General features: G+C 42.6%; 1 protein-coding gene across 9 annotated transcripts in view; it reads right to left on the minus strand.

Moving 5' to 3' along the window:
* Window positions 1–11: 11 nt before the first annotated feature.
* Window positions 12–23291, minus strand: part of PRDM2 (PR/SET domain 2) — a 127741-nt gene continuing 104461 nt past the window's right edge. For all 9 annotated transcript variants that reach the window (XR_006276390.1, XR_006276389.1, XR_006276392.1 and 6 more), the window contains 3 exons: window positions 4320–4446; window positions 1603–2544; window positions 12–1467 (listed from right to left, as the gene is read on the minus strand). The gene's annotated coding sequence lies outside the window, so the exon portion shown is untranslated. The remainder of the gene's footprint in view (window positions 1468–1602; window positions 2545–4319; window positions 4447–23291) is intronic.

Below are 23291 nucleotides of genomic sequence, written 5' to 3' on the forward strand. Positions count from 1 at the left end.
TGGCAAATCAGTAACCGTTCCCATGCGGCAGTTTGTCACATTAGTTTATTGTTTTTTCTTTACATGGCAGACAGAGTCTTCAGTTTTCCAGAGCAATGTTCAGAACTCAAGCCCCACCAGGTAACACCATGTCTTCACATTGTTTATACTGAATTTTTTATTTTAAAAACAAGTGTCATGAGAGTGCTGCAGAGCTACCAGTGTCAGCCTTGCAAATTTCTACATGCAAAACCTGGGTCTCCCCCCCCTTGAATTTTCATGAGAATTTGTGATTTTGGGGGCAGGAGGTCAAAGGCAAAATTTCACAAGTTTCACCAGCAGGCATGGTGGAGGGTTGTTGCAAAATTGAAATTCTGCCCTGGAAAACAATGGTGAATTTTCCTGAATATGCAGAGGTGAAAATGTCCCCATCATCATATAGAAATGCTATGAGTTTGAATCAATTGTTGTGCAAAGATGGACTCCCTGCCTCCAAAGAATCTTCTTTTGTTGTCTGAGGGGAAAACAGTGAAAAGTTTACTGCAATAATGGGACATTTCTTGTTGATGGTGTGGATATTTTTCTACCACGGCTCAGACCGTAATGGATTTTTAATGTGGACTGATGCAAGGTCAAACTGGGTGCTGCAATCTTTAGTGGAGTAACAAGATACAAAACTTTAAAAATGGAGCATTTACAATAGGGACGCAAAGACGTGCTTTTAAAATTGTAAATACATATTTACAGGTTTGCATGATAAACCAAAACTGCTCTGGGAAAAGTATTCATATATCACAGCATTTACACATTTCTCTCCTTGAGTTTCTTGAACAGTATCATTAATATCATTCTAAAAAAAACCCAAAGAAAAGTAAACTGCCCAAAATTCAGCTTTAGTAAGGTCACAGGTCTGCCTTAAAGGCACTAAGCCCAGCAGAATCCAAGCCAGAATCTCCATTTTTAAACACACCTTGCCCACTCCTAGATACTGAGAGAGGTCTCAAAAGAGTGGGCTATTTTAGGTATAGTTCAGGCTGCAACGTGAGGCATCTCTTAAGCAAGAGCCCCTGAGTGACAAGTGAAAATACATCACTTAGTAAACATGCTCATTGTCTAACAACATTGCACTGGAAACTTTAGGGATACCTCAAAGTGGTGCTTGAAAACACAGGTTATTGGTTGGAATTTTTCTCTAATTTGTTGCTACAGTGTTAGGTGCTGTCAAAACATACAGGAAGATCATCTGTTTTCTAAAGTGCAGGTGTTGCCATACAAATTCTGGATCATGAAAAAAGAAGAAACAAGGACAGGTAAATGAAATAATAGAGAATTTGCTGCATCTAGTACAGCAGAGGCTAATGTGGAGACCTTTAGATGAAGCTAAATGACTAACTTGGAGATTAGATACAATGGGGCAAGCTCCTAGACATATCTAAGACCCATAAATTGTTTTATCTGTGTGCTGAGATTTTCAAAGCTGCCCAGTGCCTTTGGAATGCATCCGATGAAGTGAGCTGTAGCTCACGAAAGCTTATGCTCTAATAAATCTGTTAGTCTCTAAGGTGCCACGGGTACTCCTTTTCTTTTTGCGAATACAGACTAACACGGCTGCTACTCTGAAACCTTTGGATATGTGGTTTACATTAATTTTTAATGGGTATTGGACATCCAAATTCATTAAGCAGCTACAAAGGTAAAGTTTGTGGAAGCAAGAAGAGGTCACCTCTGCCATATGATAGACCTGCGTGAACGAGGCCCTTTATGAGCAAGAGAGAATACATCTCTTTGTTCAGCCTTCTCACTAACTGCAACACCCTGAAACTTCGTCTTTACAGGCTGTGGTCAATCATCATGGCTCCTTCCTCTCTAAGCCTAACCAAACTAGATTGGCTCTAATGGAGGGTCACAACTACTAACCTCCCTATTTGTGGGAAGATGTTGCTTGGTACCATGCACTGTGATGGGCATTTTAGGAATGCTTGTAAAACTCAATCATGGCAGCAATGAATGGATGACGAGCTAGTGCCAAATGTAACATAAGTTTTTGCAAAATGAACGCTTGTCCCATTAGAAAACTGGACTGGCACCATCACTGCATTTCAGAGACCACTTAACAGGTGAGTTTCCAGGAGATGTGGGTCCTACCATCTTCTAAAAGTAGTGGCATCACTACAATGTTGCAACATCTTAAAGGTCATGATATACACTCAGATTGGGGTACCCCCAGATTTGGGATATGAACACCTCAGCAAACGCTCCACACTGGGTGGATTTTCAGTGGGTTGCCCAGTTCTATAAAGTGTACAGTACAGTTAGAAGATAAAATGATGTAACAGTCTTTTGAAAATGTAATTGCATAACATGTCCAACCCCTCTACGTTCCAACAGCACGAAAAGAATTGCCCAAATCTACCTGCCCTCCCAATGTGGTCAAACAATCTACAATTCTCTCTGAATATTTTCCCATGCTGTTCCACTGGCTCTGGATGAGTGGACTTCACGTTGCCCGGGATGCTACAGAATCATCCTTTCACCGGCCTCCATAGTTCATGACTCGCTCTCTGCAAAGAAGGACAATGACAACGAGGTGCCGTTGCTTCTGGCATAGAATACCACTGGCCCCCCTCTTTCTCCTGATGAACTCCTGATCTCACTCGAACTGGGAATGAACAGAACAGATTATGATATCTAAGGATTACTTTGCCTCATCTTCTCAGTTCAGCACTGTCCTGTGCCTGCACATACACATAATCACCTGCAATAACAGTGGTCTCCATAGAAAAGTCACCATTTACCCAAAGTGGTATGTGAAAAGTCACAGTCTCCCCTATTCTTACAACAAGAAATAACAGGGGAAACTCAGATATCACTGTCCAATCAATGTTAAATTTTTACTATTCGCCACCATTTCTGATAGTGCAGGAGGCAGTTTGGTTTTCTTATCGTACTAACTTTTTCCCATTATACTAATTTTCTCTATTTCATTTACAGTTTAGTTTAACCAAATATAAACCTATTTCAGGGTTCAAGACCCTGCACCCATCCAGGGTCTCGACCCTGTAGGCATTTGCACATGTATTTAACTTTACTCTCATGACTAGTAATAATAATACCTTGCTCTTATGTAGCGCTTTTCATCAGTAGATCCCAAAAGAGGTCAGTATCATTATCCCTATTTTGCATGCGGTGAATCTGAGGCTCAGAGAAGAGGTGGCTTGCCCAAGGTCACCCAGCAGGCCAGTGACAGAGCCAGGACTAAAATCCAGGTCTTGAGTCCCAGTCTAGTGTTCTATCCACTAGGTTCTATCCATCAGCACTTTAGCAGCTTTCAACAAACTTTTTATTACTGAGTTGGGCTTCTTCAACTACCCGGATTAGTCAAAACTTCCTCTGACGTACGGAGAAGTGAGTCATTTCAGTATCACTAGGGAACTGGGCCAGATCCTCAGCTGAGGAAAATCTATGTCGCTCCCTTGATTACAATGAAGCTACGCTGATTTACACCAGCTGAGGATCTGCTCTAATGTATTTAAAATGCATCATGGCACTATATTTTTTGTATTAAAAATGTCTCTTACCAAAGAAGCAAATAGTAAAATCAAGGCTATTAAATATGTAAATTAATATGCAAATGAGGGGTCTAGTTCTTAAGCTACTGGCACATTGCCAAGGCATCCCCCAGTGGTTTGGGTGCAGTTGCCTTGATATTAAGAATAGAGTGACATTAAGCCTTTGGCCTTTTCGTCCCATAGGATCTCAAAGCACTTCAGTGAACAGCGGAAAAGAAATGCAGTACTGTCTGAGGTGGAGGATGGTAAGCAAATGGCACACAGGTCCCCGCTCAGCCACAGAGGAGGAATGGAGAATCGGAGCACTTATAAGAATTGCCAAGGGCTCAAAGATCCAGGAGTGGCACAGTGAGCTCTACGGCCTCTTTCACAAGGCTCTCACATAGGGTGTGGAGTGGAACTCTGTTCTCCTGTTGCAGGAGAATGGAGTGCTAAATCAACCCTGCCAGGACTTGAACCTGTGGGTCCAACGGGTCTAGGTGTTTCAGAACAAGAGGAAAGGATGGTCTTATGGGCCTGGCTAAAGCAGGGGACTAGGACTCACATATGGAGTTCTATTCCCAGCTCTCTTTGTGACCTTGGGCAAGTCATTGAGCCTGTGTGCCTCAGTTTCCCCACCAGTAACTGAGGACAATAATTAGCTGCCTCACAGGGGTTTTCTGAGGTGAGCCAACATTTGTAAAGTGCTTTGGCTACAGAAATGGAAAGCATCACAAAGCGCTGTGTGTTCATCAGTATCACGGGGCAACTGCCTGGCTGTACCTGTTCTGATTTGATGTGCAGAAGAGTCTATTCCTTGAAGAAGTGGGCTGTCGTGAGGTTGGATCTCTTGCATTGCCTGGTGCTGGTGTTCTGAGAAGAGGAGGGGGGACATCTAGAGGCCGTGCGGAGTCTGTAACTGCATAAAGAGGCAGGAGAAACTCTCTCTCACACACACACATCATATTTGGGATAAAAGCAGAGGCAGGCCACATATCCAACACACAATCTCAGTTCAAACATTTATCCCAACCTACTTGCCAGGCTGGTGGCCCAGTATCATATGAAAGCCAGGGTACCTTTCCCGGGCTTGATCCAAAGCTCACTGAAGTCAGTGGGAGACCTTCCATTGGCTCCAACAGACTTTGTACAAAGACTCAATACCCAGGTGCCACCAAGGTTGCTCATGAAGATGAGGGGTTGTCCTAAACTGCATGCCCCATCACCACGAAAGCACTTGCAAATCAGACAATTGCACACACAAATAACCAAAAGCAGAGTGGGTTAACTCTTTGATTTTATTGCAAGGCTTTTGATATTCGCTTTTTACCTTCAGCCCCAGGTCCCCGGATCATGTGACTATGTGAGAATCTCATCTTTCATCTCAAAATAAAAATTACGTTTCTAGTTTTCAGGGTTGGTGATAAAAGCTACTGACAAGGCGAAGAGAGCATGTAAAAGGCTAAAAGACCAAAAGGCAAGGATAAAAAGAATCACACATCTATTATTTTTTGAAAAAGCATTCCGGCTTAAAAGAAATATCTCATGCTTTTTGAACACTTGTGGTTGCCAGTACCACAGGACCGGTTATTTGCACAAATCTGCACAGTGTTTGTACACCCAGCTGTGGTAACTACTCTGCATATTGCACATGCAAATTCTTTGAAAGCCTGACCAAGACTAACACTATGTTATTATCAACTTACATTCCAACAAAGGGACCTCTTTCAAAAATATATTACTACAATACTCAAGAAGCTAGTTTTTGCTCCAGCATATTTTTAGAGTTCAAAAGAAATCTTTGAAAAGGGACCTTTGACCTTAATGTTAGTCCCCAGCTGTAGGTTTTATAAAATGTTTCACAAAACCTGGTATCAAATTAGAACTGTTTTTTAAAAAATTGTGACAATGGTTTATGAAATTTAATCAATTTTTTAAAAGTGTGAATTTGTCATCAACATTTGGAAAATAGAAAAATGTCAGTCAGGCCAAATAAAAATATTTTCTGGGATGTTTAAAAATAATCCATGAAAATAGTTGTTTAGTTTGGATTTGAGTCTGCAGTGTTTGCATACTTAACATTGTACCACTGGGCAAGTGCATGAGAACCAGAAAGTGAAAACGGCCAGTAAAAAAAAAAAAAAGCCAATTTTCATTGCCCAAGATGATGAATGCTCCCAAATGAAATAATGAGAATGGTAACAAGTAAATAAAAGTTTGAACATTCTTTTGATTTTAGCAATTAAAACGTTACTGGTAACACAAGGAAGAAAATAAGTTTGGTTTGGATTTTTTTTAAGCAGAATGTGTCCATCTAAGTATCGATTAATGTCAAGGATGCCTTGCAACTTTCAAAAGTCCTTTATAAAATTAATAATAATACACATTCCTGTATTAGGCAAATGCCCAAAGACCTTTGTGCACCTTAACATATAGAATGAAAAATAAAATATAGGCAGGCAACATGCCTGAAAAGATTCACCTCTTACCCCTCCTCCCAAAAACTCATCCCCCAACATTAAGGTAGATCCAAATTTATTTTTTTTTTGCATTTCAACTAGTTCTTACAGTAGATCCCTCATCTAGTTTTTTGGGGTGTGAGAGACTGAGAATGTTTTTTTAAAGAGCCAGACTGAGGTTGAAAATTAACTCCTGGATATTTTATTGACCACCTTGTCTCGTGTTCTCTATTTAAAAATCACTGAAGCCATATGGTTAACTATGGACTGTTTCCTGTGCCAAAGGCTAGCGAGTGCTGTCTGTTGTAAGAGTGCCTGTGGGAAATCAGTTGCTGTGCCTTTGTGTTGGCAGTCCTCAAATTCCATCAGACTCCTGCGTGGTGCATCTTCACTAGGAAAGGTGGTGTGTTCTTGCCTCAAGTTAGCTAGTATGTGGTAACTCAAGAGGTCAAATGTAGACAAGGCAGTTTGTAATACTAATACGTGTTAGAAAGTTGAGGTAAACCTTAGACTTCCCCATAGTCTTTACCTTGACCTGCTAATGTGAAAACTACAACCTGCCTTAATGACAGGTTTCAGAGTAGCAGCCGTGTTAGTCTGTATTCGCAAAAAGAAAAGGAGTACCCGTGGCACCTTAGAGACTAACAAATTTATTAGAGCATAAGCTTTCGTGAGCTACAGCTCACTTCATCCGATGCATCCGATGAAGTGAGCTGTAGCTCACGAAAGCTTATGCTCTAATAAATTTGTTAGTCTCTAAGGTGGCACGGGTACTCCTTTTCTTTTTACAACCTGCCTTGTTTTCATTAGGATTTTACTCAAGAACACACCTTTCTTCTTAGTGAACTCAAGGTCTAAGAGACTCTACATCAGGTCAATAGATCCTGATGGGGGTGTGTGCGTGTGCAAAGAATCCACATATCTCCTGCTGCTGTAAGGGGAGAAGCTTGTGCAAATTATCTTCCACCCTCCACCCTGGACTGTTCTGCAGCTTCTGGTCCTCTCCTACCCTCCTGGGATGGTGGGGGAATGTGGTCCAGTTACTTGCCATGGAGGGCCCGACTTGTGGTGGGGAGGAACTGCTGGACTCCTTGGTTACCTCACCCATCCACAAGTGGCATGGAGTGTGTGTGTGTGTGTGGGGGGATTATCTTTACCCCAGTTGGTCCTGGTTTCAATCCATGGCTGATATCTTCATTTCAGAGCTGTCAGTCGAGATCAGACATGCACTGGCTGTCCACCCCTGCTTAGGAGGGAGTGTCCTGTTCAGGGGATATTTACTACTGGCCCTCCCTCCCCCATTTTGTCCCTGCAAAGCTTTCCTCACTCAGTAGGGCTCAATGCTGTTCAAAGGGACAGTGCACGAGTTGTTAATTGTGTAGATCACAGAAATCTTCCGCTGAGAAGCACCAAGTAGTAGTATCGTTATTTTGCTGTGTTGTGCAATAGCAAGTCCCAACACCACCATTTACGTGGGGATTTTCAGAAAGTCAGCCAGCTAAGAATAAAGGGAAGACGCCCCCATCCTGTGTGAGAGGGGTGAAAAAGTATTCACTGAATCATGACCTTAAAGCTTGAAAGCGGTCGCAGCAAAGAGGTGTTAAAAACCAAGGAAATGAATGCGTTTTAAATACCACAGCAGGCCAGGGCCTTTTCACAAAGGCACAACACTTGGAACTTTCTCAATGCAAGCTAAACATCATTTATGTCAATGCACGCTAGTCTGTGTGATGGGACACACGCTGACCTCTACTCATCAGAGCAGCAGCCAGCTCCCATCCTTTGCAGCAAGAGCCCTGTTCAGAGAAGTACATAACAATCTCCCACATGGTGGTGCCATTGCCTTCCCAGCCAGAGAGAAGGCGTAGCATTGTCTGGAGCTGGGCAAGAGATGGCAGAATGAACAGACACTGATGTAGCAACTTAATGCATCAGGAATGAACTCAATAATGACAAACAGACGCAGGGGATCAAATCCTGAACACCACATGAAGCCCATCTGGGACAGATGTAGGATGCATTGGACCTGTCTACAACAGCAACACAAGGCTCTTCTGTTCCACTTGCATTTTTGCAATATTTATGGAGCTTGTTATGCCCACCAAGTGTTCTGAATGGGTCAGGATGGAGCCCTGCACTGTTATGAACAACTTTAATGATTGGATCCCACAGAAAAACAAGCCAGGTCTCTATTGACCTTAAATTAACCTCTTGGGAGGCTCATGAGCTTGCTTCTTACGATAGTTGCAGCTCTGCTTTTGGGACAGGTGGATCAACGAGCAGGTGAGAGATATTGCCAAGTCAATAAGCCACCGCACACACATTAAAGCATTTGAAAATCCTGCAACTGCACTAGCTCTAAAACCAGTTATCGCTCTTTCAGCCGGCATGGACACTGGACATCTGCAGATGTTCTCCCACCATTGCTACTTCCCCACCTGGGGACAATAATGACAATGAGGCACTGTAACCAAACCCCGTGCCTCACTGATGCTAGCGCCCCCACCATGGCTAGCAGGGGGGCAGAGCAAAGGGGAGAGAATTTCTGAAGATGCCCAGTGGTGGTGATGCCCAGTTATGATGCAGCCTCAGTAGCGTATCAAATCCACTCCTGCACCACAATTCAAGAGATTCTTCTCACTGCAGAAACTGGGCTGACCTCAGAAAAAAAATAAGGAGTGTATAGGGGGAAGGCAAAGAGAAGTATCATTAAGTGCTTGTTTCTGCACAAGGTTTTTGTACTGATCTAACTCAATTGGTTAAAAAAAAAAAAGATTTAGTTAAATCAGTGCAGCAGCTTGGGTTGCCAACCCAATTAAAGATTATGTCATGATGAAACCTCCAGGAACACATCCAACCAAAACTGACAAACCTACAACCTCCTAGAATAGACACGGTTACACTGATATAAAGGGGGTTATATTGGTCTAGCTTGTTTTGGTAAACAAATTCCTAATTGATTTAAACTAAGTTATAAGAAGATACTCAAACTATAATAGGAGTGTCCACACGGGGAGGGAGGAGGAGTTTGCACCATATTAACTAAACTGGTTTGAGTTAAACCAGGGCAACTTGCTCATGTAGACAAGACCTAAGACGACTCCTTGTAAGTTAGGGACACAGCTCCAGTATGCTGGACGGCTGTGCTGTTGATTTTAGAGAGAGAGAGAGAGAGAGAGAGAGAGAGAGAGTTACACAAGTAGAATCTACCGCAATGCTCTGAAATGTAGAGATGAAGGGTTTGAAAGTAATCGCCTTTCAGTGAAAAGTAACATTTTCCAAAACCTCTAATGTCTACTGCTCCAACCGCCCCAAACCCTTGAACGCTGGGTTGGAAGCAGAAGGGTGTGTAATTTAGCTAGTCCATTAGAAAAAGGTACATTAAACATGCACTCCCCTCCTTTACAAAGAGCACTTGGCATTTTCATGCAAATTACCTTGTCTTCCACCACAGGTGAGCAATTACGTTCTTGAAAGGTGTTTGTCAGCCCTCCACATTACCCAATTAAGTCCCAGAAACATCAGCTGTGTAACTAGTGGGAATGAAGCCCAGAGGCTATTTGTCATGATTGCTAGATAAATCAAGATCCAAAAGGATTAAAGATCCTGCTGAGATATTATAAATGGGGCAGTATAGTAACAAAATAACCAGTTATCAGAGTAGCAACCGTGTTAGTCTGTATCTACAAAAAGAAAAGGAGTACTTGTGGCACCGTAGAGACTAAAATTTATTTGAGCATTAACCAGTGTTAGTATATGCTGAAGAGGACAGAATTTAAAGGAACTGTAGTAAGGATTTTAGGGTTTAATATTTGACTTAATAGAAAAATGTTTTTCTTGGACAGCTCAAGTTTCTGATCCCCTAATTTAACAACAAAATATGTACATGGTCAGAAGTCTCTCTTTCCCCCTCTGCTCCACATCCTCCATACCCAAGCACAATGTGGTTTAGTTCTTAACATAGAGCATGTTTATTGCCCTCTGTCATCATCAATTTAAGATCCATAAGCAAATCAACTTCAGCAGATGCAGATTAACATCAGTAGGTTCAAAAATCCTCTTGGACAAGTGCACGAACGTTCACACATTTAACTGAAACTTCTCCAAACTGCCAACCTTCTGGGTTTGCAAAACTGGGCTGGTTAACCTCCTGGGAACAAGGTTTTTAGTACTTCCCTCTTCGGGTCAGGTATGAAATGCTGTGAGTACATTACCCTGCTAAACAAACTCTCCCTCTCTCAGCCGCATTAGAATAGTGCTTACTAGGAGAGTGAATTCACAGAACAGCCACCAGGGGACACTGAGAAATATTAGCTAACATCAGTTCCATGGATTGTACTGTGGAGCAGGGAACTTTTCGAAGGGAAACACGGGAGGGCCGACTGGACCAAAAGAAATTTGTTGACAGATTTTCTTGCACATTTTACTCTACAACCATATACTTAGGAACAGGAAAGTCCTTGTTCAGCTTACCAAAAAGGAGGATTTCAGTGTGTACCACTGCAGTTCTTTTGAGAGTATGTGCTCAATTCAGACCAGTGGGAAGGAGGCTGGGTCATGGGGCTAGATTTGATTTTACAGGCACCAAACGAAGGGACACAAAGGAATAATCCAAATAATGTGATGTTATGGTCAGTTCTCTCAAACCACCAAAGCTAGAAAAAGCTGGTTTATTACTGAGAAGTTGGAATGCCCAGCTTTCTAGAGGTGCAGAGACGGAGTGTCTAGCCATCGTGGTTTAGGGGACATCATGACAATGGTCACTGCTCCCTCAGGCCAACACAAAACAAGCATGAGCTGTAGCTCACGAAAGCTTATGCTCTAATAAATTTGTTAGTCTCTAAGGTGCCACAAGTACTCCTTTTCTTTTTGCGAATACAGACTAACACGGCTGCTACTCTGAAACCTGACAAAACCAGCAGGCCATCCCCAAATCAGTTTCACTGTGCAGATGGCCTCCTAAGGTTGACATTTTCAAGAGTGCTCAGCGCTGGCTCAATTCTGCTCCCATTTAAATCAATGGTACGATTCCTACAGACTCCAGACATAGGATCAGTGTTAGGCCAGCGCTGAGACCCCTGAAAACCTCACCCTTTGTTTAAAGCCTGATGCAGTTCTTATTGGGAAGGGAGGAGGGGGCAATCTGAACATGTGAGAAGGTGAATCCATGTAACAAAGTGACATCTTACTCACCATTTACAATTACATCCAAGATTTTCAAAAGCAAATAGTGATTTCTGGGAGCCCAGCCTCAGAGGCCTGAAGGGTCCTGATGTTCAGAGAGTGGATGCTCTGCGCTTTCAGGCCCCATCGAGGTGTCTCCAGTTGGGCTCCCAGAAACCACTGGTCACTTTTGGAAATCTTGGCCTGAGCCTTTACAGTGAGATGGACTGGATTGCTTCAGCAATGTATCTTGCGGCCCTTTTTAAGGCACACATTGAGTTTGGAGTGCCAAAAGATGAACACTACTGGATTAAAACGAGAAGTACTCAAATGCATCTTTTACACTGCTAAAATCTAAATAAAATCTAATTGGCTAGTTTGATAAAAGTCTTCCATGTGCACTGAATTGCCCTCCTGGTTGGGAGAACGAATAAAGCTCATAATTTAATATTAACAAAGTATATCATAGATCGGGAAGACTTCATACAATTTTTATTTACCCTCTATATGAATGTGCTCACCCCAACTGAGTTATAAAAAGAACACGAGAGAGAACACTGTTGGTTAGCACTAAGGGCTAGCAGAACTGAAATGGCTTGGTTCAGCCCTGCATATCTCATTACGCAATTTGCTTCAGACAAAACAACACGCACAAAAAGAAGCACTGGAAAAAAACGCTTTGGGTGTAGCCGATTTAAAAGACGCTTTGATGTGATAATGTGCTGGCAATACTGCAGGGAACTGAAACATACACAAGTCAGTCTAGTTGCTAGTGTAATAACTGTCATCTTGATTGTCACTGGGGATTGAAGCTAGGGCCAGCAAAGCTAAGATCATGAACTAAAGGGCTAAGTGCCCTAGTTGGCAGATTTAGCAGACATGTTCTCTGCAGCTCAGGCACAGAAGGGGTTACGTAACAAAAACTGCACCATGGGTTACACTTCTAATACGCACTTGTGCATGGACAGAGTCTCAAGGAATCTAAAAATGGAACCCTAAGAAAGGGGCCATGTAGTTTGGCGAAACCACGCAAGTCAGCACAATGGGGCAAGAATTAATCATCTAGCATTTCTCTAACCCCTCACACCCCAAAGAATTGAACAGCCGAACTTGCGCCCAAGCAAAACACAATCAAATCTGAACCCTGCAATACACCGAAATAGCAGCATAACCGCTACTCAAATGGAGGCCTGGGGTACACTTAAAAGTTAGGTTGACAAAGCTAGAGAGTGTGTGTGCGTGCGTGTGTGTGTAGAGAGAGAAATTCACACCCTGATCACGACAGCTATGCCAACCTAATCCCTGCTGTAGATGCAGCTAGATCTTCTGTTGAACCTTGCTACTGCGTCGGAGAGGTCGATTACCTCCAGAGATAGAAAAACCCCTTCCCTTGCTATAGGTGTCGTCTATGCTATGGTGCTACAGCTGCTGTGCCACTGTAGTGCCCATAGTGTAGATATGGCCTCAGTTAAACCCAGAGGCAGCTACACCAGCTCCTGCTGGAGTGAATGCCCTAAGAAAGGGCAAAGAGCCATACAAGGTGCCTACAATCTTCCCTCCAAAGGATAGGATATAGCGAGGGCAACTGGGAAGATGCATTGATTCAGCTCATCGCTACAGCAGCCTCCACTGGCAGGGCTTCCTGAGGAGTAAAAGCTTCTTTCTCCCCAGCAGAACCCTCGTGGGGAGAGCAACTATGAAAACACCACCTATCCTCCGCTGTATGCGAGTTTCCCCTTCAGGGTACGGTGACTCTCACTTCTATAGTATGTGCCCTGCCTATGCAGAGCAACAGCACACAACAGGTTCAGACAAGAAAGAAAACGTACCCAATTAAAACTGCAGGGGCAACTGCGGTAGACTCTGTGCTTTACCTTGAATTGGGCCCAGGTACCGGGATTAACTCTCTCACTCTTCTTAAGTGGCATAGTGACAAGTGGTCAAAGCCTGTTTTTCATCTCATCTGAAAGGTGGCACTGCTCCAAAAGCACAATGCCATCAAGCACTCCACCTGGGCACTGGGCCAAGAACGACTCAGAAAAATGGAGCGTCACCTGCTCAATCAACTAACGCCACTTCTCACAGCTCCTTGGCAGTTCTTGGATCCAAGTAATGACTCAGCCAGCCCTGCTTGGATTGTGAAACTTAAAAGGATCACGCAGCATGAGGTGCTATGCCTATTTTGAAAGGCTTGTCACCGGTTCTCAAACTACTATCTGCAGAACAATTTGCTATTGTCACTATGGAAAAGCATCTGTCAGTCTTCTAGATATGGGTGTGTTGGGTTTTTTTCAACCTAACCCAAGAAATCAAGTACTTCTGTGCATTTACTTGACTGGTTGCTTCGTGCTGTTCTTTGACACAAACTCAACCAAGGAGTGACAAGACAAACCGCAACATGACAAGAGGAAGCTGGGAGCAGCAGGGAGAGAGAAGATTCAGTACTAATAAATATAAATTTCTACCCCCAGAGGAGAAATAGCACAGGGGTACCTATTCCAGCTGCCACATCCTTCAGATGATGGTGAATTTATTGTCATTTTTATCTCCCTTATTATCCTAATATTGCTATTTCATGTAATGGAACAGTAAAGATAATGCAGGGAAAGTGGGAAAGGGGTTTTGGAAGGGGAGCTACTCCTGAGAGTAAAAACAATGAGGCGTACACAGCTACCCCTCTAAAACCTACTCCCAAAAGGGATCTCGTATCTTGGAGAGATAAGATGGTCCAGTGGATAGAGAACTAGACTGAGAATCAGGAGACCTGGCTCTGCCAAGGACCTGCTGTGTGACCTTGGACAAGTCACATCAGCTCTCTGCACCTCTGTTTCCCCACCCATACTTTGTCAGCTCTTCCAGGCAGGGACTGTATGTTTGAAGAGTTCCCAGCACAAAGGGGCTTTGATCTGTCCAAGTCTTTCTGCATTGCTTTGATATTGATTACACACACAAAAACTGTTAAAAGACTACTGTATGAAGGTTGCAAAAATCAAGCACTTCAAAGTTAGGAAATGCCAGAATTAAGGTTGCCCATGCAACCTTAACTTGGCCCCTGGGTGCATCTGCATTAAGAAATGGTCTTTACTTGCATTGGTTACACACTTTTCCCCCCACAGGATCACTGCCATATTCAACACACAGACTGGACTGGGTTCATTTAATGAGCTGCTATTCAATATTTTCTTTTTAACCCCATTGTTCAATGTGTGGCCCTAGGCCTTATTTACAGTGCAATATACAAACCCTGCTCTGGAGGCAGACTTGTGAACTGCCTGTTGGGTTGCTCTATGGGGCTGATCACTATAGTACGAGTTCTTCACAAACACCAATTAATCTTCACAACACCCTGGGAGGTGAGGGGGTATTATCTCCAGTTTACAGATGAGGAACGGAAGCACAGAAAAATTAAGGTCCAAAGATGTCATTAATTGTGGGTGCCCAATTTGAGACACCTAAAACCTGATTTTTCAGATTTCATAGCATTATAATAGAATGGGGTTTTTTAAGCACTGCTCCCATAAACTTCAGTCACAACTGTGTACTCTCAGCACTTCTGTAACTCAGGCCCCATGTCTCAGTTTTGGGCATTGAGGAAATGAGAAACAGAGTTAGCGACCATCTCTGCGAAGTCTGATTTAAGTGATTTCCCCAGCAACACACAGGAACTACGTGGCAGAAGCAGGAACAGAGCCCAGTACTCCGACGAAGCCTTCTCCTGTCTTAACCCTGAGACCATCCATTTTCTCTTCCTGCAACCCTCTGCCTCAATCACTACATTACATACACACCCCCCAGTGTCTGCAATACAGAACCAGGGGGCCTACAGTTTCCTTCATCACATGCCCTGATTCATCCCCAGAGCAGGTCCCTACTCTGTGCACTGACTCCAGCAGGGGTCCTGAGGAAAAATAATAATATGTGATCACGTAATTAAAGGCTACAATAATGTTCATGTACAAAGGCGCCAAGTTAAGGTTACATGGGCAACTTTAATTCCGGCATTTCCTGACTTTTGAATGCTTGACCGTGCAACTTTAATAACCTTCTTTTAACAGAGTTTGTGCGCGTCATTTCCCAGGTTTTAAAAAAAGCAAAACTGAAAAAACAGAAATGGCATCCTATTGACACCCACATGGGTCAAACAGGGGTGGAACCTTTAAAACCACCACACGGAGCTCTCCCACTTGGGAGACGTTATCTGCTAAGCTCTAGCATGTCTTTATTGAGCCTTTGACAAAAACCACAGTTTGCAAATGATTAGGACTTGGTCAAAACCAGGTGTTTTTTCTTGGGGATGGCAAAAAGGCACATCTCTGACAAAAAGGCCACACCCTCTGCCAAATTTCAAGTCCCTGCTCCAGAGAATGGGGAGTGCTACACCTGTTCAAAGATAAGGTCTTAAGTACTTTTTAACAAGAGCAAAACAGCACACTTTTCCATACTTTCCCTTGGCCTTGCTCTTGGAAATGGCTGAACTATTTTGGCTGAAATTTCCTCCACTCCCCGCTCAAAAAACAAACCACGATTTCAGCTTGAGACAGACAACCAGTATGGAAAATTCCAGCCCAAATGATTAAAGTTGGCAAAGCTATAAGCAACAGAAAACTACATCTTTTAAGGGGAAGTATCGGGAAACTTGAATAATAGGTAGGGCTCCCAGCCCCACCCATAGGCGCTGACTCTGTGGGTGCTCCAGGGCTGGAGCACCCACAGAAAAAAGTTAGCCGGTGCTTAGCACCCACTGGCAGCCAGCTCCCCCCCCAGCACCTCCTGCCAATCAACTCCTCCCTCTCCCTCCCGGCACCTTGGTCCACCGTGCATCAGTTGTTTTGTGACATGCAGGAGGTGCCGAGAAGGAGGGGGAAGAGGCACACTCTGGGAGGAGATGGAAAGAGGAGGGGAAGAGATGGGTCAGGGAGGCCTTGGGGGAAGGGGTTGAGTGGGGGGCAGGGCCTGGGGCAGAGGTCAAGCACCCCTCAGGTAGAGAGGAAGTCAGCACCTATGGCCCCACCTATATTAAATTAAATGCTCCACAGTATAAACAGTCTGAGAATCACTCAATCATATAGGGATAATGGAGCCATTAGATGGTATACAGCTGAAGACCATGCTCTTCCATTCCTCGTATCAGAGCGATGGCGTACTGTTTAGACCATACGCACATGCCAAAAACCCCAAGCATTTTAGGAATAGAAGGTCAGAAGACTTTGGCTCACAGAAGGGATCATGTGATCATCTAGTCTGACTTTATGTATAACACAGCCCACAGAATTTTCCCCAAAGTTAAAGTTAAAACACCAGAAGTAAAAACCCATTTGTTTTTCATACCATGATTATATAGATGATTACTAGCACATGCACTGAAACATGGTTTATATCATTGCTAGAATCCCTTTAAAAAGATTTATTTCCTCATATTTCATTTCAGACCATGTGTATTATTCCCTAGACAGTTTTATGAATAGATCGCATGCAATTATTCCAGGAATTTACTCTGAAATGACAAATCCATCTACTTCCAACTGAACTCGTATATTCATCAGGCTGTTCAAGAGTCCAAATCACTTAGCCAACTCCTGGGATGATTTCTGATCAATGAGTGCAACAACTGATAAGTGACCTCAGTGAGAAAGGTTTTCCCCTGAATTTAGGAAGGATCATTAAATAACTTGACATTGATGAATGCCACACTGAATACACTCTCCATATTTAACAAGTCCAGATGATTGGTAAAATCCAGAAGTATGTGCTTTCTTCCCGGGCCCCCACCGCATTGGGCAACATTACAAGACAGTAAAATGCCCTTCAAATTTACGCAACTGGAAGAAGTTACTTGACATTAACAAATATTTCCAAATCTGTGTGCCTAAATTTAGGTTCTTTAATCATATAAATCTGAAAAATAGCCCAAATCTGGTGACTTTCCAGGCAGGCTGCAAAAGACATCTGTTGAATAGGGTTTTGGAGAGGGTCGAGTATGCGTCTCAGTAGAGGGAAGCTTTTTTTTTAAAAAAATAGGTAGTAAGCCAGAAGAGTTCCCTTTTTGAGTACTTTCATGTTGGGATTTTGCTGTATTATGTATTAAGATACCTAGAGCAAGGATGGGCAGCTATAAGGCAGTAGAGGACCACAAAATCCTCTAACACCTTCTGGCAAGCTGGGGTGTCTGTTGGGGGTGGATCCTCTCACGGGCTATGACTCAAGCTGGGGTGGGGTTGGGTCAAGTCCTGCCTCTGAGGGGTGGAAGGTTCTGGAAAAGCGTGGTTGGAGAGCAAGCCCACCCCACACTCAGCCTGCAATGGCAGCTCCTGTCCCACAGGACTGAGTCTGGCCCCCTGCTTCAGACTGTTGGCTGTCACCACAGCACCATGTAATGCCTGTCTTTGCACCCAGGCAGCCCCTCCACCCTAACACCCCACCCCACCCCCCTCCCGGCCCTGGTGCTACCAGCTCCCCTGTCCTGAGCTGGGCCGTGGCAGACCTGATGCAGTTGCTGGGCTGCCAGTTGCCCATCCCTGACTTAAGAGCTTTGTATACGCATCTTTTTTATTAAAATTGAAACAAAAAAAATATTTGGGCACCTTAATAGATGTGGCCAGTTTCAAAAGGTGCTCAGCTTCTGCAGGCCCCGTGGACTTCAATGGCAAGTGTAGGCACACAGCTTTTCTGTACAGGGGCATAAATATGGAGTTAGAGGCCTAATTTTAGATACTGAGGCTGGAATTTATAAAAGGGATCTATTTACTAGTCTATACAGAGTTAAATCAAGGCACCCCCCTAATGTGGGCACAGTTAATACTCAGAATGGGATTTACAAAGGAGTCTAAAATCAGGCTCCCAACTCCCACTGAATGTCAATGGGATTTGAGCACCTAACACTCAGGTGCTTTTGAAAATCTCAGCTGAAGGCTCAAAAAAATGGCCGTAATATTCTAATAAAAAAAAATTGTATAATAAGCATTAATCTTTTCTTAGAATACAGGACATGGATGATCCTAAGTAGTTAGGCATTAATGCATGGTTTTGCTTTATTATAAACTCTAGGGTCTCATTTTTTCAGTTGTGCTGTAAAATTTTATATTACTTCCAAGACTTTAAATTCTAATTCTCTAATACATCCTGCATTTTATAATTTACTTACCATGCAAAGGTCAGGTCAGCTGCAGCTCCTGGTAATCAGTGAAATAATTTGTTTTACCTAGTTTCCCTAATGAGCAGACCATGGTACAGAAAGTCAAATGACTTACCAATGTTGCACAGGGAGTCATTAACTAAGCAGCTGAGATTAGAACCCAAGATCCCAGCTTCTTATCCATTGCTCTATCAGCTAGGATGCATTTTCTCTTCCAGGTCATTTTACAAGCTGATGGCCTGATTTTCAGAGCACTTCCAGCTCCTGTTGACTCAATGGGAGCTGCGGATGGCCCACACCTTGGGAATTTCGGCATGAACATATTTTAGGGACATATTTTTGTAACGGACCTCTCAGTGCAACAAAACCAAGTCTGCTCATGACAGGACTATAGGCTGGAAACTTGCTGCTCTCTCTCTCTCTCTGTGTAACTCCTACAGAAATTGAACCATGACTACCCCACTGTATTCTGGCTAACCCAGTTAACCCGATCATGACTGCTTTACACTTATCAAAGTAAAATAGTTATTTCTCCCTGTGTACACTGGTTTATATGCCACCCAAACAGCTCAAAGCAGCCTGCAGTTCAGGACTCTTAGTTGATGCTGGGCTTTCATTTAGCAGCATCCCCCTTTTACCATTGCTAATTGGTTAGGGGACTGTGGCACAATACCCAGGCCCGCCATCACCTCCCAGATGGATTATGGCAGTGTAGTTTACTTGGGTTTGAATCAGCCGTAAGAAAACTGCAACTAGTGCAGAATGGAACGGCACAATTTCAGCAACAGACTACCAAAAGCACAGCACCCTGGGGCTTCCCCGCATACACTGACATCTCATAGAACCCTGCTTTGTTATTGTCCAAAGAGCTAAATGATCTGGGCTAAGGAGACCTAAAAGGCCAACTCTGTCTCCAGCATCTTGCAATTAGCCCAGCTCAGGGCTGGTGCCGGAGATGGGACCTTCTTGAGGCTGATCCAAGGCTGCAGAATTCACCCCCAGAGGAACTGAAAGTTACAACTTCACTCCACTCTGGCCTAAATGCCGTTGAGGGGGCACTGGCCTGGGGAGTCATGAACTTGGGCTTTAATCCTGGTTCTACCATAGACCTCCAGGTGTAACCTTGGGTAAGTCACTTCACACCTCTGTGCCTGTTCCCCCTCCCTCCCTTTAGCTCTCTTCGCTATTTATATTGTAAGCTCTTTGGGGGGGGCAGAGATTGTCTTATTCTGCATATGTTCATCAACTAGCACAGAAAGACCCTGTTCTTGGTGGGGGCTCTAATACTATTAGACAAATTATGAAATTTTTAACTTGACTTCTCCAACAGCACCCACCTAGCACATTAACTTTAAAAAAGTACTATACATGCATTTTTCCCATGGGGATGAACAGAAATGGAGAGGAAACTCCAACTGACAGACGCAAGCCTCTCTGCTTAATTTGCTGACTCTGCAAAGTGCTCGGGTATGTAGTGATGGGTGTGGTATGGGAACCTAAAGAGAATACAAACACAGAAGTAATAGGCTGTCACAAGCTTTCCTGTGCACAACTTACTTAAATTCATAACATTATAGAGGGATGAATTTAAGAACATGGATCTTTTCTTGCTCACAATAATGCAAAGTAGAAGCATGCTCACTGTAAGGCTATACAATGCATATTATTACTTGCAGCTATCAAGACATATAATAATCAAAATGCAGCATAAAAGTACCCGATGGTTAATCATGATGATGGGCCCATTAACAGACAAACAAACAAAACTGGTTTAAAATAAATAAGGGAACAGGACTATAAACACTAAAGATTATGCTAATTTGTTTCTTGTAGAATAAACTCCTTGATAAAATTTAAACCCCCTTCCCCCACTGATTCTTTTATTCAGTGTGGAAGTTCTGTGAAGCCTTCTTAACATTTTGGTGAATTTTATCCTACGAATGTAATGAGAGTTGAGATAGGTGTCTTCTGAAGAGAGCGTACAACACAATACACAGCATGTGAAATTCAATACCAGAGGTGGTCACGAAATCAAATGATGTACTTGGATTGAAAAAGGGGCTGGATAATTTCTTGTCCACCAATATTTTCAGCTATTCATTCAGGGTGCAATTTGCCCTAGAGTAACAGGAATGCACAAAGTCCCATTTAAGATCTCAACATTAGGTTTAAGTGGTGTGTAGGGCCACTCCGAAAGGGTGAATTTCACCCTCTCAGTCGTACCCCCTACATGGGGGGAAACTGGAGAGGTACGTACAGCCATTACACCAATTCTGAGTCACGTGGAACCCCTTACACTGGAGATATTCCCTAACAGCTAGATCCATCAGTTTATAGCCCCCATTTCGGCTGCTGGGGCAACTCTGTTGGTACCAGGTGGGGCCTTTAAAGCTGCTATTAGCAGGCTACTGAGGATTCCTGAGCAAGCCCTCCCTGGTGTGAAAGTCCCATTACATAATAGATAGAATCATCAGGATGCTCTGACAGAGCTCTGGTGCACTTTAGGATTAAGCTTTTGATACCTACCAAAAATGGGACTAAGAAAAAGATGACTTTTGACATTGTCATGTTTATAAATCTGCAAAAACCCTTGGAGAATGAGCTCATGCACCCCAAAGGAATGTCTATTAAATGAACTGAAACAAAAAACAAAAACAAAAATCAAGACATCTATCCCACTCCAAGTTTGAAGGATACACAATTTTCTTGTGTTTAATGGGGGCAAAAAATGAATTGTCCTTAAAGGGTGAAAGGACACACAAAATACACACATTCTTTTCTATGTATGTTTTCATATACAGTAGAACTGCAGAGTTACGAACCAACCAGTCAGTCAAACACACACCTCATTTGGAACTGGAAGTACACAATCAGGCCACAGCAGAGACACTCTCCCCACCCCGCAAAACAAAGCAAATACAGTACAGTACCGTGTTAAACATGAACTACTAAAAAATAAAGGGAAAGCAGCATTTTTCTTCTGCATAATAAAGTTTAAAAGCTGTATTAAATCAATGTTCAATTGTAAACTTTTGAAAACAGCCATAATGTTCTGTTCAGAGTTAGGAACAACCTCCATTCCTGAAGTATTTGTAACTCTGAGGGGTTTTATTGTCCCACCTATTTTTGTAGTACCTGAATGTCTATAGATCCGAAGATCAAAAGAGGAGGGCTACATCTCAGATCTAACGAAAATTCACTTTTCTGGAATGAAAAATAAAATGGGAAATTTCAATAAAATATGGAAATGAGAGACCACCAAATATTTAAGGAAGATTCATCCAGGAACAAAACAAAAGTGATAGCAAATTACTAATCCTTTCTGTACTTTACGGTTAAAAAGAAAAATTATACATTAAAAATTTCCCATAAACATTTTAAAACCATTAACAGCTGTTTGTCTGAACCTTTAAGATGTCTTTACTGCCAAGTAATATTTTATAATCAAATTAGACCACCGGCTTTAAAACAAGGCCTCACAATGGGAAAAGATGACACACAAAATATAGCAGTAGAAACTGGCGTTAATATGCAAAGTCTTCATTTCAGAATAAACACATGAAATGTATCTTAGAGGACACACCGGACTTTCCCAGCCAGCATGGGATTGTGGGGCAGAGTCAGGTCAGGTCATATCATCTGGTTGGTCTGTGAAGTGTCAGCCAGCCAATGGGGCAGCTTCACTGAGGGGAGCTCTCATTGAGCAATCAAGATGTTTGCAACAGCTTCCTGAATTGGCTGGCTGGGGCAGCTGACAAAAGGATGTTAGAGATAGGAAAAGAGCTAATCCACAGCCCTGCCAGGGCAGCATTGTTCCCTACACTACTAGTCCTAGTCTATAGGTCTAATTTCTAGTCTAGAAGATAATAGTAGTTAAAGAGGTGGAAAAGACCTACTAGCTCACTAGTTCCATAGAAGGGTAGACTATAGTGCCAGAGTATGTATTAAATATTAAACTGATACCTCTCACTTCTTTTTACCAACATGTCAGGTATATTCTCTCAGTAAGAGGGAAGAGCTTAATGTTTTCATTGTCTGAGTCCAGATATTTCAGCCACCTTCATTTTTGCATCCATGTTTAGATCATAAAGTGATGGTTATTTATATCCACATGGTAGTCAATTACACAAATGAGATGCAATGGTAAATGTAAAATTTCTTATCTGGGAGAAAAGAGCTGCTTTGAAGAGCACGTTCTATTTACTGTCACCTCTTTTAGCAATGGCAATACCTGTACTCTCTTGGAAAAGATCCAATTTCATTTTGGAATGCAGATCTATACTATTTCACACTTTCCCCTTTGGAAAATGTTGTGCGTGAATTCTGTGTTTGTGAAAGGTGTCAGATTGAGAGCCTTGCAGAGCGAAGGATACAATCACAGAACAGGCAAGATACAATGGCAATGGAAGCTTCTACCAAAGCATCAAAACCAGGAGAGCAGTGACCAATTCATTGTTGATCTCACTGCTGAAAAAGATTCCAAGGTGCCAGATTGTGGTGAACAACTGTCAACGGGAAAGTGGTCTGAGCACTAAAGCATTTGATGAGAAGTTTTAGTGCCAGTGTTGAAAGGACTGGAAATGAATAGGTAAATGGATCTATAGTCCCTAGGCAACTTTTAAAAATCTCAATCTAATATCTAATGTAATGTGTAGGATGCTTTTCTAAACTTGTTTCGCACTTCTTAATTTTCTTGGAGTGTGCCATGTAACTATGCATAAGTAATAAATAAAAAATGTTTTCAATCTCCAAAAATTGCAAAACTTAATCAATTATACATTTTAAAGTGTCACATGCTATTCAACTGAATAGTTATACAATTGCTAATGTAACCAACACTAACAGCGTCTCTGCAGCATTCTAGTGTCTAGACCACACTAGGCATCAAGCTACAGTGCACATTATGCCACATACAAAATGCCTTTAAAAGTATTTGCTTATCCACAATTTGCAATTAGTCTTTATGCATAAAAAATGTTCAAGAAAACCACCATAAAAAACATAGCCTCA

Source organism: Dermochelys coriacea, chromosome 18 (genome assembly GCF_009764565.3).
Source record: "Dermochelys coriacea isolate rDerCor1 chromosome 18, rDerCor1.pri.v4, whole genome shotgun sequence".
NCBI classification, from domain to species: domain Eukaryota; kingdom Metazoa; phylum Chordata; order Testudines; family Dermochelyidae; genus Dermochelys; species Dermochelys coriacea.